This window comes from Physeter macrocephalus, chromosome 5, assembly GCF_002837175.3.
Source record: "Physeter macrocephalus isolate SW-GA chromosome 5, ASM283717v5, whole genome shotgun sequence".
Lineage (NCBI taxonomy): Eukaryota > Metazoa > Chordata > Mammalia > Artiodactyla > Physeteridae > Physeter > Physeter macrocephalus.
The window spans coordinates 23,601,091-23,611,908 of NC_041218.1; positions in this window are offsets into that span (position 1 = coordinate 23,601,091).

The following is a 10,818-nucleotide window of genomic DNA, read 5'->3' on the forward strand; positions in this document are numbered from 1 at the left end:
CGAAGCCTGATTTCTCATTAGTCGATCTCTGATGTCACTAAGTATCCAACCATCCCTCTTTTCCAAGAGAGGGGGGAGACACCTGTTCTGTGAGGCACAACTTGTTAAAGGGTCAGCGGTTCTACCTCCTCCCCCGAGAAGGAAAGCATCCAGGCTGCAGCTACTCAAGGGAAAAAGGATGAGGAGGAATGCACACTGCATCACGCACCCACGTCCTCTACCCAGTTGCTGTGCACGTATGCAAACACACATACATTAAAATCAACAAGTACTTACTCTGTATGTTGAGCAGTGCGCTGAAAGCTGTGGGAATGCAAGAGAACAGACATATCCCTGAGTGTGTGTGTGTGTGTCGGTGGGGGGGGAATGACAATAAAATCAGAAAGCTAAAACTAACCTACACATAACAATTGAGAATATTTGAGTAGCTGCAATCCTGTTTAACAACTATATATTTTAAATGCTTATTTCAAAAACACTGTAACCCAATAGTAGAAATTTGGAAACATCACCAAGAATCCTGCCATCCTAATTCATTACTGTTTCAGTCCCCACCTCCCTATTTAAGTCTTGATCTACATGAAGGCAGAGTTTTTAACACGCTTATCCGACCCGCACAGGTCGAGAGCAGTGCAGGTGATGGGCACTGTGCTGCCTACGTAACACAAACATGAATGCTGTAGACTGAATGTTTGAGTCGGTTCTCTCCCCAAATTCATATGTTGAAATCCTAAACCCCAAGGTGATGGTGTTAGGAGATGGAGCCTTTGGGAGACGCCTAAATCATAAGAATGGAGCCTTTATGAATGGCATTAGTACCCCTATAAAAGAGACCCCAGAGAGCTAGCTCCCTCACCCTGTCTGCCCTGTGAAGACACAGCGAAAAGACAGCTGCCTATGAACCAGGAAGTGGGTTCTCACCAGACACTAAATCTGTGGGTGCCTTGATCTTCGACTTCCCAGCCTTCAGAACTGTTGAGAAATACATTTCTGTTGTTAGCTACTCGGTTTATGGCATTTTTGTTATAGCCTGAACGGACTAAAACAATGATTTCAACCTCATCAGCTGCATGACTTGGTCAAACTACCTAATCTCCTTGAGCCTCATTTTCTTTAACGTTAAATGCGGAGGGTGCTAGCCTAACAACATTGATGTGAGGATTAAATGAGATAATGCATGCAAGTCACTTAGCACAGGTTGGCACCTAGAAGAGCTCACTCAAAGCAGTATTTCATTTGAACAGAATTTACAATCCAGTCAGGAAGTATGATAACTGCACAAATAACTATAAGACATTTGGTGGAGAGTTAGTAAAGATATCATGGTAAGTGAAATTAGGAGAGGATAAGATTTAGAATAGCAGAGATGGAGGGGAAGGGTAGTCCAGGTGGGCAATAGGTGAACCGGAGCCTGGAGATGCAAAAGCACACTGTGTGTTTAGTGAAAAATAAGCAGACTGGTTTGGCTGGAGCATAGGGTACGCTGAGTATAGCAGTGGAAGTTTACGTTGACTGATGCCCATTCATGCTGAACTGAGTTAAGATCTTGGAAATACTTGAATATCTGATTGGGGAGTTAGTGTTTAATTGATTTGGGAATAAGTATTTGGAAGAGGGAATAATGTAAGATCCGCTTTTTTTTTTTTTTTTTTCAGTTAGAGTGAGAAAGAGACTGCAGAGAGGAAGGTTTGTTAGAAGATCACTGTTAATAGTCTAGATAATCAGAAATTAGGATCTGATTTAGGGGTAATGGACAGAACTGATGGGAAAGGATAGAAGTGAAGCCACAGGGAAGATAGAATCTCTAAGGCTAGGCTATGGTGGGGTATAGGGGTGATAGGAGCACCAGGGGTAGGGGTCAAAAAAGTGAGTCAAGGCCAGGTTACTGGAAGACTGGCCATTAACAGGTCAAGGTGACCGCCTGGAAATCAGTTTTAGTATGAAGGGAGTGTTGTGGGCAGAAACCATTTTACATGAGGTTAAAGAGTGAATGGGTAAGTGAAGGGTTGATATCCCATTTTCAGATGTTAGAGAGGTGAGGACTGAGAAAAAGACCAAGCTGCTGATTGTTTCTATTAGATGATCGCCCAGAGATCAGTTTTAGTACAGACTGGGCAAGTAGCCGAGTTTATTTTAACCAAAAGAAAAGGAATAATGGGGGACAGAATTAGCAAAATAAATTGGACATCGATCATGGGGGGGGCCTCGAAATTGTTTACAATTTACTCTGTAGACCACTTGAGAATTCTAGTGAGTCCCAGGTGTGAAGAAGCCATTAGTCCACAATGCCTGTAGGACAGTGGCTGTGTCTCCCTGGCATACAGCAGAGCGTTCCTTGTGGAATGCTCAGAATGTATTCATTGTTGAAAACGTGGCTTTATTGAAGGAGTTTTGGTTGGATACTAACATGCTAAAATCTCCTTTGGGAAGGTTGAGAAAATTTGTTGGTAATGGTGGTGAGTAGAATAAGAATTGAAAGAGGGCTAGCTGAATGAGTTGGAGGAATTGAAGTAGGCTTTATAAAGGAGGTAGGGCTTGGCTAAATGAAAGGGGGAAACAGCGTAAGCAAAGATGAGGAGTCAGGAATGAGTTGAGGATGGCATGATGACTACTAAGGAGATTGTACTTTGGGGTGCTTTAAGAAATGAGATTCCAAAAGATAGGGTCCAGAATGGTTTAGGGGGTCTAAAATTGGTCAGTTATATCTTGTTACATAGTAAATGACCTCTGATCATACATGAACTCAAGATTTGCGGTTTTAAAAATTGTCTACCTATGTTTTTCATGTAAGAAGAACTTTTAGTACAATAAGAAGGATAAAACTGGATAAGATTATTCTGAGCCTAAGAAGAATTAATAACTCAAGAATGCCTAAACAAAGGGAATATTAAATCGGATTTATTTTGGATTGTGTTCCTTTCAAATTTATTAGACAATTGAAATATGACTGAGTACAACTGCATATATGAAATGGGAATATGATTGGCAGTGTTAGCAATTTTAGTTAAAACAAATTTAATGAAGAAAGCATAACATTTTCTGAAGACCACATAGGAAATTGTATACTCTTATTGAAGCTTGACAGTTTATCCCCCTTTCAGGAGGTTGGGCCCTCCTTGATTACATATTTAGGTTAAGGTGCAACCCAGACACACCTGTCCCCTTCACAAAGTGTTCACACATGGTCTACCAGCAATTTCTACTAGTATCTATCGGCCAGAACTGGGTGACATTGCCACCTTCGCTGCAAAGGGTCTAGGAATACACTATTATTAACTAATGTACTACTTCCCCAAGGTGGGGGGAAAACAAAGCTCTGTTTTTAAGAAAGAAAGGGAGGGAGTTCCCTGGTGGTCCAGTGGTTAGGACTCGGCACTTTCACTGCTGTGGCCCAGATTCAATCCCAGGTCAGGGAATTAAGATCCTGCAAGCCACCATCCGGTGTGGCCAAAAAAAAAAGAAAAAAAAAAAAAAGCAGGGAATTAAGATCCTGCAAGCCACCATGCGGTGTGGCCAAAAAAAAAGAAAAAAAAAAAAAAGAAGGAAAGAAGGGGAGAAAGAATATGGGGAGAAAACTAGAAAAATATCTGTCAAAAGTGTTTATTGTGTGTTCAAATGTCTATTAGCATATGTATGGTTTTTTTTTGTTTTTTTGTTTTTTGTGTGTGGTACGCAGGCCTCCCTCTGTTGTGGCCTCTCCCGTTGCGGAGCACAGGCTCCGGACGCGCAGGCTCAGCGGCCATGGCTCACGGGCCCAGCCGCTCCGCGGCCTGTGGGATCCTCCCAGACCGGGGTGCGAACCCGGTTCCCCTGCATCGGCAGGCGGACGCGCAACCACTGCGCCACCAGGGAAGCCCCATATGTATGTATTAATTTGGATGTTTGCGTGAGCCTAATGTGTGAGTTAAGGTCAACAGAATCGGTTAATAAATTCACCCAGTAAATATTTGTTTCTTGGCAAAAAAAAGCATGTGAAGATGAACGAGCCACTATTACGGCCCTTGAGGAGCTCACAATCTAGCTGGGGAATCAGGCATGTGTGTAACTCTAAATGGAACCTTTGGATCATCTACCCCACGCCCAGTTACCCTCAAGTGCTCCATCTCATCTGTAGAGGTGGCAGTCATTTTGTACCAAGTGATCTTGTCCACCCACCATCCACTCTACCCAGACACTCCTGACATCTAAGCTGGGTCAACCAATTCCTTTCCAGTCAAAACAGAGGGATAGTCACTCTCTCCTTGTGTGGCTAAAACTCTAACAGGTAAACTCAGTAGCTGAGGGACAGCCATGTTTTTCCATAAGGACCAGAGAGCAAAAGAGAATTGATCTTCAGCAGGTGAATGAATCACCTTTGGACAAGAGCAGAGAGATGGTTGTATGATTCCCTTCCTCAGGCCCAGTTGCCTGCTTGCCCTTGGGTCCTAGGAGTTACTTTGTTATTTTTAAAATCGATTTTCTATTAAGCCAGTCTCTTTTTTTTAATTTTTAAATTTTTTAGCGGCACAGCGCAGCTTATGGGGTCTTAGGTCCCCCACCAAGGATGGAACCTGGGTCCTGGCAGTGAAAGCACCAAGTCCTAACCACTGGACTGCCAGGGAATTCCCTTTATTAAGCTAGTTTAAGTTACCCTTTCTTTCAACCAAATAATCCTTATTAACACACCAGAAAACTATAGGATGCACTGAATGGACAGCTTAGGACAGATCAAATGGATCATGACAAAGCATTCAATCTTTACTAAGGCCCAGTAGCAAGTCAGAGCTGTTTCTTAAAAGGAGAGTCGTTATCTGCAGAGGATAGCACAGCTTGGCTCCAAAATCCTAAAGGTCTTTGCTGTGTTTTGCCTATAGGGATCTGCCAAAGGCTTCATGCGGTATTTCTATCTGCCCACGGACACTTCCAACACCATCATAGTTGCTAGATCTTATGACAAGTAGCAGAGCAGCTTGCATGGCAGCCCGGACCTACTGCAGAGCCTTCTCTTGTTCTGAGCGCCACTCAACACTAACAGCTTTTTTAGGTCACTCAATAAATGGGCCAGAGTAGCACTCTCAAATGAGGTATATGTTGCCTCCAAAATCTAAAGAGGTACACTAGGCATTGTGTCATTCTTGGAGATAAGAGGGACCAGGTGAGACAACCTGTTCATTATCTTGAAAGTGTTATCTCAAATGCTCCAAACCACTAGAGCCCCAGAAATTTTACTTTGGAGGGCTCCAGAATTTTTGTTGGATTTATTTCCAACCCTTTGGCACACATGTATATTACCAATATGTCTACGTATTGGGTCCAACTAACATGATATCATTAATGTAATGGGCCTGCATGATGTTCTGTGGAATGAAAAGGTGATCAAGGTCCCTGCAGTCTAGATCATGACATAGTGCCGGACAACTCATACAGCCCTGAGGTAGGACAGTGAAGGTGTATACTGGTCCTGTTGCCTGACAACACACTGCTTCTGATGGCTTTTACTAACAGGCATAGAGGAAAAAGCATTCACCAGGGCAGTAGCTGTCTAGCAGGTGCAGGGGATCAGTTGATTTGCTTCAGCAAAGAAACCGCAGCTGGAACAGCAGCCACAATTAAAGTCACCACATGATTAAGTTTACATGAAACTACTTCCATTCTCCAAGATTCACTTGTCTTCATAGGCCAAATAAGCAAGTTGAATGGGGATATATCAGGACACTAATACATACATAAGACATTGCACTGCTCAAGTCTTTGATAGTGGCACTAATCTTAGGGATGTGGTGTTGCTTTTGTTTACTATATTGGTAGGTAGAAGTAATTCTAAAAGCTTCCACTTGGCCTTTCCTACCATAATTAGCCCTTACTCCATGAATTAAGAAACCAATGTGGGGATTCTGCCAGTTGCTAAGGGTGCCTCTGACAACTTCACATTCGAGAACTGGGAAAATAACCAGAGGGTAGTTGTGGGAACTCACCGGGCCCACCGAGAGATAAACCAGAGGCAGAACTCTTTTGATCGCTTGAAAACCATAAGCCCATATCCTGACTATTGGACCACAGTGACACTTTGGGTCTTCAGGAATTAGTATCAGTCAGAGCCAGTGTCCAGTTTTCCCTAAGACATGTATTTCCCCTTTCCCAATATACAGTCATCCAGGAAAATGGCTGCAGTTCCTATTAGAGAAGGCTAGGAAGAAAATTTACAGTAAAAAAATTTTGATTGTGTAACAGGTTCCTTTTTCAAAAGGATCTGGATTCCCCTTCATGCAAGGGGTTCTGGGTTTATGAACTTGTTTCAGTCTGGGAATTGGTTGAAGGGCTTAGATTCTCTATTGTGGTCATTCACGTCAGAATTCTGTTCACCAGATCCAAAGCTTTCCCACTTGCACAAATAAAGTAGACTAGTAGGCTGCCCACCAATTTCAGTTCTAGGAACACTATGATCAACTGGCCAACGCCAAGGATCTCTGAGGGTCAGACTCTTCTGATTATTACTTTGGTTCTGCTGTCCATTACAGCAACCACATTATCTTTGACAATTAGGTGCTGCCAACTGGCCCTTGCCACCCTGGGGATCCCATCATGTCCACTGAATTCAGGGAATCCAGTTTAGTGACAACCTGGCCTACAGAGAAGAGCCACCATAGAGTTCTTTTTTTTTTTTTAATTTATTTTATTTTTGGCTGCATTGGTCTTCGCTGCTGTGCGAGGGCTTTCTCTAGTGGCAGTGAGCGGGGGCCACTCTTCGTTGCGGTGCACGGGCTTCTCATTGCGGTGGCTTCTCTTGTTGTGAAGCACTGGCTCTAGGCGCACGGGCTTCAGTAGTTGTGGCACACGGGCTCTGTAGTTGTGGCTCACAGGCTCTAGAGCTCAGGCTCAGTAGTTGTGGCACATGCACTTAGTTGCTCTGCAGCATGTGGGATCTTCCCGGACCAGGGCTCGAACCCATGTCCCCTGCACTGGCAGGCGGATTCTTAACCACTGCACCACCAGGGACATCCCCACAATAGAGTTCTTTAAGGAAGCTGGACCTCTCCATACAGATATATTTCTCATTGTCCGGAAGGACACAGTCAAGGGTAGGTGAGCACACCTTACATGATAAATCTACTTTAGCCTTCCAATTTTCCCTAAGCCTTTGGAAACTTTCCTCTACAGCTGTGGTTCTCAACTGGGGGCAATTTTGCCCCCAAGAGACATTTGGCAATGTCTGGAGACAATTTTGGTTGTCACAACTAGGAGGATGCTACTGGTATCTAGTGGATAGGGACCAGGAATACTGCTAAACAGGGCCAGGACTCGGATGAAGTCAATGATGCCCCCAGGGCACAGAACTAGCTGCTTCCCTCACTTCACCCTGGTCTTGGCTCTGCTCCTACACATCCTACGATGTACGGGGCAGCCCTCCACGAAACAGAATTACTCAGCCCAAAATGTTAATACTGCTAAGGTCGAGAAGCCCTGCTCTATAGTATGCTAAGAAAAACTCATTCAGTCTAGGCCATCTTTAGGTCCAGATTTCAGTTAAGTAACCAAACAAACTACAAGAGCCATTTCCAGCATCTTGAGCTAACATATTAAATCAGAATCTCTACTTAGGGAGCCCATATCAATAAGTTTGGCCTGGTTCAAATTTATATTTCTTTCACCCTGATCCCATACTCTTGGAATTTATTCCTACATGTATTTCCTGGGTTGATATAAATTGGTAAATCCACCCAAGAGGCTCTGGGTCTGTGAACTTTCTCCAGTTTGGGAATTGGTTGATATAAATTGGTAAAATAATGTAATTCTTTAGTATATATCTCACTTCTTCAGGTTATTCTCTCTACCTCATCCTCTGGGACATAATGTAACTTCTTTTAAAAAAATTTATTTAATTATATATATATTTTTGGCTGCGTTGGGTCTTCGTTGCTGCACACGGGCTTTTCTCTAGTTGCGGCGAGCAGGGGATAGTCTTCATTGCGGTGCGCGGGCTTTTCTTTGCTGTGGCTTCTCTTGTTGCAGAGCACTGGCTCTAGGCGCACGGGCTTCAGTAGTTGTGGCACACGGGCTCTGTAGTTGTGGCTCACAGGCTCTAGAGCTCAGGCTCAGTAGTTGTGCTCACGGGCTTAGTTGCTCCACGGCATGTGAGATCCTCCCGGGCCAGGGATGGAACCCGTGATCCCTGCACTGACAGGTGGATCCTTAACCCCTGCGCCACTGGGGAAGCCCAACATGCCGTAACTTAAATCTTATAGGTCTACAAGCAGTGAGAATTAATGGGGATGGGTCTTAGGAGGACCTGCAGTCCTTGCAAGGAGAAGGCCATTATGAGTTCCTCAAGCAAGGGGAGTCTGTCACAAATTCTTAATGGAACGATATAGAAAAAATAAATTAAAATATTGAAGTATAATTGAACTTTGCATTTCAAGTGTTATCAGTTCTTTCCAGGTTTGATTTCATTACATTAAAACAGATGGCATTTGTCTCTTTTTGAAAGAGAGGTTGGATATAAATTGGGTTTCATAGACTACATTCATCATTCATTCTATTTTGAAATCCATGTATTTGTGACAGCAATTGCTCAGGTGGAGATCACCGCTGGCAGTTTTGACTACTATTAGTCTTAGATTTTCTGTCACCTTGATTAAAGGAGAGTTGTCATTCACCTTTTCAAGGAGATGTATGCGTAATAGGATACTGTACTTTTTGTGGGTACTCACCATGGATAAAAATCTGTGATAATAGGTTTAAACTATTTGACCTGTGAAAAGATTTGCATCCTTGTATCCAGAATGAAGTTATGCTTATAGGAGTGCTCAGACACAGTATAGCAAACATGCTGTGGGCACTCATTATACATCAAACATTGTGCTGAGTGCTGGGGTACAAATATGAAAAAAATACAGCCTTAGGCAAAATTTTAGGAGCACACAATCTAGCTGCAAACGCAGCTAACTTGTTCAGATTTGAAACAGAATTTGGCTCTGCTTTACCAATGATTACAGAAAATAAATTTGTAAAGAATCAAGATAATTCTGGAAACAACATTCTAACACCTCTTTCAAAAGAAAAAAAAATACTTCAAACTGCTACACAATTAAGACACATTCATTATAAAAAAATACAAACAATAAAAAAGAAGAAAATAAAAATCATCCGTAAGCCCACTGTCTTCCAGAGTTTTCTCTGGGCACGTGCATGCACATAACACAAACAGACATTTTTCACAAAAGTAAGTCTGATATTTAATGTTTTCCAGAGACCCAGACAACATCAGGAGAATATCTAGAATTTTTAAAGAACAGGGGAAAGAATTCTGTAATTGCCTTTTGAACTGTCCCCTGGTAATCCTGCTAATTTTACTTATATAGCTATTTTGAGGTTAATTCTTGGTGAGTGCTAAAATGGTTTATGTGGAATTTGGTATGTTTGTCACAGCATTTTGCCTGGTGGTTTGAAAGAGAGGTGGAATCTGAAAACCAAGGGAAAAGGAAAAGTAAAGTGACCTTAAAACAATCTTGAATTTATGCTAAGAAGCAGCAAAGGCAAAGAAACCATTCATAAAAACTTGGTTAAAAATTAAAAAGTGGTCAAGTTTCCCTGGGGCTGAGGGGATTCCCTGGGTATGGGACTTAGTGCTAAAATCAGGATGGTCCAGGGCAAACTGGGATGATGGGTCATCCTAGACAGAGCCTGGAGTGTAACAGAATCTGTGCTGTACACACTTATTACAGTCTAAAATCTGAAAAGTTCTGGATTCTGAAACCCATTTGTCCCTAAGGATTTGGGATGAGGGACTGTGGATCTAGGTGTGTATAGACTCTCTCCAGAAGAAGACACAAGCAATCAGGCAAAACCACGCTCCCCCCGCACACACACACACAAGGAAGTAAACAAGCTGGAGGGAAGGGGTAGAAGGAAGAGTTTTCACTGCACATCCTTTTGCATCTTTTGGCTATGAATCATGAGACTGAATTTCCTATGTATAAAATAAATATAGTAAATTATTGAAAAAAAAGGGGTCAGCATTTGCTACAGTTAAGCTTTCTGGTTATTTATCAAATCAGTGGTTTCTAGTACGGCTTGCTCATTTACTCTTTGGCTGTGCCTATAATATTCTTTCTATACATATCACTTCACCCTCTAGGAACAGCAGGGAATAGTGTAGGCAGACCAAGCTCTTTGGAAACATACTACTTTAAGAGTTTCCAGAGTGGGGATGTAGGACCAGAATGGTTCAGTCTGAGGAGGGGACCCTCCTTGTGAAGGTAATGGGACTTACCCAGAGGAAAATGACATTTATAACTTACTATGTGCCAGTCACTGTTCTAAGTGCAGCGCGTCTGACAAGTTAAGAAACATAAGATAAATTGATTTTTAAATTGTACGTTATTTAGCTTTTCAAATAATATGTTCAACTTTTTAAAATTCCAAGACATATTTTCAGCGAAATATCTCTAACTTTGAAGCAATGGATACATTTGTTAATGTGAAAAAAAAAAGTTTATTTCATATGTATATGTTACCGAGCCCAAGCTTGCTCTGCTCACCACATGACAGGCCAATAAATCAGGAGACGAGTTGCTGGGGCAAGGAATAACGACTTTAATCGGAAAGCCAGCAGACCAAGAAGATGGCAGACTAGTGCCTCAAAAATACCATCTTCCCTCCGTCTGAATTCAGGCTCCTTTTATACAGAGGAAGGGGAAGGGGCGGGGCCAGTGGGATGCCAACCAATGGCTGAGAGAGACCGCTAAGGATCACTCGCTAACAGCCGTGCCTATTACCTATATATACTGTATATATAATTTTCCCTATATTTCTAGAATTTTTAGACACTCCTTAGTGTAT